Below are 5,874 nucleotides of genomic sequence, written 5' to 3'. Positions count from 1 at the left end.
CAGAAGAAAATTTCAATTCACCCCCTCTTGAATTTCAAATCAAAACTAAGTGGAAGTAGGTGTGTGTTACTATGGACTTTGTAGTTGGTTTGCCTCAAACCTTGGGGAAGTTTGAATCTATTTGAGTTATTATCACCTTTATTAAGGTTCAAGAGGTATTCATATAGATTTCGAGTAGCTGGTTGGAAAATTTGATGTTTATGGCATAAAGTTTACTTTGGTTAATATCCATTGATGACGACCTCCATTTATGAGCCTGATAGTTCCCTTGAGTATATACTACTGATTTAGATCTAGTTGCATATTTTCTTTGAATTTATGGAATATTAGATGAGTTTTTACGATTGATTTTGGTTTTGTATAATTGGTTATGGTTGTTGTGTTTTGTTGTATCTAGTGCAATCACACGTATGGCCCTTGAAGCACACTGATGAAGTTCCTCCTATGGCTAAAGGGTTGTTACTACGAAATTTGTTCAAGTAGGATATGGCCACTTCTGTGGAACGCAATTCATACCACTGGAGCTATATTTGGGGGGTCTCTTTCCTATGCAAGACTCAACCGCTCCTATAGAAACTGGTGTGGCAAATAAGTTCTCTGCCTTTGATGTCATATCTGTGATCATACCTCAACAGGTGTGACATCGTTGTCACTCAAATAATGATTTTCTCCTTTTCACTCTATTTTTCATATCTCGGGTTTTGGAATTTGGGAACTTAACTTTTAGAGAGTCAAAAGGAGTTTTGCTACAATTCTTCTTTACATATGATTGTTACACTACTTTTACATATTTTCAAATGATTATTTTATCATTTTATCTTTAAATCTTGATTTTTCAACTTGAAAATTTAGGTATTTTGGGGAGAAGTTAAAGAATGATAAATTGATGTACTTGAAAGTCAATTTTAACTCTATTTCTGATAAAATTTCATATTTGAATTTCTTAAGTAATATGTAAATTGATTTTCTAAAAGTGATGTTTTTTCCTTGGGGAATAACGATTAACTTTCTGGTATCAAAATAGAAGTATAGTAGGATGGGTATTGATGGGCTCATATTTATCTTTAGAACTTATTTTTGATAGATTGGAAGCGTTTGAAGCCATTAAAAAGAGAAAGGCTAGTTTTTGAACATTAATGGCTTATGGTTCAACTTCAAGGTAGATTATGACTTAACTTTCTTTAGGCTTTACATAGGTGGGGACTTATTATATAATACATACTATGGATTGGCTGAGTTATTAAATTATGATAGTAAATGAGATGGATTATTATTATGATTCCCATGTGGTTCTTGTGTTGATGATTTGTTTGTGACTAGAAAAGATTGATTTGTATTTTAAATTATTTGGTTGCTCCATACATCATTGATACATAGCAAAAAGATTGACTCATATTTTACATTATTAGGCTGCTCCATAAATCATTGATACATAGCAGGATATGTATTTATCATTATTATGTAGTTAGAAGGCTAATTTGAGTAGTCTGTTAGAATTTTGCGAGAGACCATGACCATACTATTGATTCAACAATTTGGTAGATATCTTAATTATGCTTATAAAATATATAAAGATATGACAAAATTATGCAAGCTCCATAACCCTATATCTTAACTTCTCTATGAACAACCACTACAATATTTACTTTAAAATATTTTCTTACTTTAGTATGATAAGTAGTATAATCAACAAGCAACAAAAATTTATTGCCTGAGTAAATAATTAGAACTATTTTAATTTAGTGAATAGTTAATTGCACATCCTTGTGGGTTTGACATTTGTCTCTCTGAGCCCCTTTATTACTTTGAAACTTAGTATACTAGTGTGTGTTGTAGGAGGCAAAAGGTAGAAAATCCTCTTAATGACCTAGACTCAGCAAAGGATGACCTAAACTATATTAGAACCTACGACCCAAAAAATAATACCATGAAATAAAAGAACAACCGCAAAGTGAAACCATAAAGTGAATCTAGAAAACCTAAATGAAAATCAACTATGACGCAAGTAGAATTCACGTACCACAAATCGATTGACAATCACATAGTATGTAATGTAACACCCTAAGTTTTCAAGATCTAGACCCTTCACAAGATTTTCCATCAAGTTATCTTTCCAACACCATAAGTCTCGCCTAAATCATGGAAAAAAGTTATGCTTATTTTCCCCAAAAGTTTGTCGACTACCTATGACTACGACTTATATAACAACCTATGATAGACGTGGTGAGTCATTATGGGGAATCATTGTCACAATAAATGGTTCATCAGTTTTAAGACCAGTGACAACAACCACACCATACAACTTGTTACCAGCGACAACGAGCCATTGGAGGGACTCGTCACCTGAATAGTGAATGATCCAAAATCAAGCCTCAGACTACAACTCCACCCAATGACTCATAGACAGTCATAGTGAGTCATTAGGCAAGCAGTCTCAGTCATTCTAGAATAGACCCAAGATCCCAGGACCTCAGGTTACAACTCAAACCATGACTAGTAACCATTCGTAATGAGTTGCGAGGTGAGTCGTAACGATTGAAAATGGGTTTTCCTGCATAATTTTTCAAGGACTTTTATGTCTTTTTACCATTACTTTAAAATCCAAACCCATGCTATTTAGGCTTCCCAAGAGGGTGGTATAAAAGACCCAAATTCCCTAATTTATGATAAAATCATATTTTCCCACCTAGAGAAATAAAAATGGCAATTTTCCCTTCTTTCTCAGAGCAATCTAGGGTTCCTCAAAAACAAGATAAATTCCAAGGATATCTCCAAGTCTTCCACTTTTAAGTATGTGGGATTTTATCAATTGGTCCTTTCTACCCATTGAGTCCCAAGAACTCCCTAAGTTTACAAGTGTAAAAATCTTTTCTCTTTTATAGGATTCCAAGGTAACCATAAATTTTATAAATTTTCTCTCAATTGTTTTGATATTGTCATGACCAAATTTCTCAGGTCATGATGGCACCCACTATAACCCACCAGTAGGCAAGCCAAACTCAAAGTTCAAAACAGCTAGTAATGGACTACCCAAATATATATAAAAAAGAATGCAGGATAGGCGAAATAAAGAAGAAATTACATAATATAATCCTAAAACCTAGTGGTATTAGTACAAGAGCTTCTAATATAATAAGAGTACAAGACTGAAATTCAAATGAATATATAGATACAGCTTATCTTCGAATACAAGATATAGACTAGTCTAATACAAAAAGGGGATATAAGTAATACTCTGAATGCCAGGAGCTCACTCTAAGTATCCAAACACTGGATACTCTGCACGATGCACACATCAACAATAATAAACCATACTATGTAGGCTACAAAAGTGTAGTATGAGTACAAAAAAAATAGCACTCAGTAGGCAACAACCAACAAAGCTCCAAAGATAAAGAAAATTTATATAACATATAAACAGAATAAAAACTACACTCAAATGTCCAACATCCATATAAGATAACCAATAAGGTAATTAGGACAAACTATCATATTTATGTTCAAGATACTAACATATTAAGACTAGAGAAGTAACAAGGATGAACTATCCTATTCTAGTCATATTCATGAATGTCGATACTATACTATATATCACTGGCCAATATGCAAAGTACAAGTGGAAAGAAGATACATATAAATATATAAGGCCAAGGAATGAGTATACAATATGAACAATTAAAGAAAGGGATATACGGTAGTCCATATATACATATAGCTAGGTATATATATACATATATAGATATAAAGTCAACTCAAGGCATACCATAAATCATCATGTATTTACTTTTAAGGCCTTACTAAAATCCTCTTAGGATCTGCTACTACCATACACAGGGTTTCTAATCCATATGTCTAAACATGAGACAAATAGGCCTAATAATACAATCATAATATAGAAGAGGCTAGGAACATACCTCAAATCTCTATACCAAATCAATGACCAATCAATCATAAACTATCCATAATAATGACTATAACAATAATAATAACAATATCAATAACAACGCGAGTAACCGGTTATTCTGGCCAACCAAATACCTAGTCGAGCCTATGTGTAAATCCATCGCCCCAACTCAGAAGGTTCAATCAACATCCAATAACATAATGCATAGTTATCACCCATATTATCTGCTGATAGACTTAGGTACATACTAGTGATAGGCAATGCGCATGCAAGAGTGAATGAAACAAAATCCACAATTCCATAATCATCATCATCATAACCATTATTATTATAATTAACCTCTGTCCTTGTCGGGTATATATTCATCACAACATCCTCCGTCCTTAACGGGTATCAATATCGTCATTAATTTATCCTTTGGCCTTTCCGGTTATCATCATATCAACATAATATTCTATGGCCTTGCCGGGTATCAACGCCATCGTCACAATCTCCTTTGGCCTTGTCGAGTATCATTACATTATCGTACTATCCTCTGGCCTTGCCGAGTATCAATATCATCATCATAATATCAAAACTGTAACACCCCATATTCAAGTACATGTATTGGCGTATTCAAGTACGTGTATTGGTCTTATTTATATGGAATTAATTTTTTTATTTTATTTATACTGGAATTTGCCCGTCGATGGTTCCATGCGAAGGTTATTGAATGAGCTTTCCAACGATATAAAGATTTCCAAAAACGAATAGGTTTCGGATATAATCGACCACGTTTGAAACTATAAAACGGTGGCCGGGATATTTGGAAATAGTAAATGTGCAGGAAAATTTCCTGCACATAAACTACTGAGGCCAGCCGAATTTTTGGGTCAACTTCAAATGATCATAACTCCCTTAATATAATTAACTGGGAGAGCTGTGACCAATTAAAAGAAAGATCTTTGAGTCTTGTTTCCAATTCAATTGGTTTCATCTAAATACAACGTCTTAATAAGGAGTTATACTCGTTTTACTTCAGCCTATCAAAATAGATTTTTAGGGTCAACTTCAAACGACAATAACTCCTTGTACAGGACAAAATGGGTGACCTACTTTATATTAAATGAAATCACTTTGAATTATCTTTCCAACGATACCAATTTCACCCAAATCCGATATCGGAGCAAAGAGTTATGGTCGATCTACTTTAGCTTATCAAAACAGTCCACCAAAGGACAGATTTGATATTATTTAAATTTTAAAGGCATTTTGGTCATTTCCTATTATATTATGGACGGGAATATGTGTATATATACATGTATATGAGTTCAAAAACTCATTTTCATCATCAATCATTGAGAAAGAACAAACCCTAGCCAAATTTGACCTTTAAATTACTTTTGATTCAACCGTAGAAATTCCAAAGTAATTCGATAACTGCGTTTGTCATCTCGAGAGCTTCGAACGGCACCTATTATTTGTGCAAACAGGATTGCATAATCAAGAGGTGAATTCTAAGGTATGAATATTGTTTGCCTTTGTTCTCTTCCATATGTATATGTTTGATAGAGGATTATATATATTGGTTGTTATTGAAAGGTGATGAAAATAGGGTTATGAACTATTTTGCATAGTTTGATTATATTGAATTGTGGAAGGTGGATATGGTAATTGAGTTATGGAAGGTGTATATGGTGATATACTATTGAATTAATGATTATTTATGTCTATGGCTCAATTTGGTTTAATGGATTGGTTGGAAGGATAAATGAATCCAAACTTGATATTGGAGGATGTTGTATGAATATGCATGGCATGTGAATGTAATTGGAGTATAAGAGGGTTAAAGTGACACCCTTTATGGTGTAATTAAGGCTAACTACTTAACCACTAGTTTGGTGAATTCAAATAATTAAATTATGATGTTTGGTCGCTAATACTAGATTGCTATATATGTTCATTGTAGATAAGTAATCTGAAAAGACGAG

Source organism: Capsicum annuum, chromosome 3 (genome assembly GCF_002878395.1).
Source record: "Capsicum annuum cultivar UCD-10X-F1 chromosome 3, UCD10Xv1.1, whole genome shotgun sequence".
Classification (NCBI taxonomy): Eukaryota; Viridiplantae; Streptophyta; class Magnoliopsida; order Solanales; family Solanaceae; genus Capsicum; species Capsicum annuum.
This window is presented reverse-complemented; position numbering follows the sequence as displayed.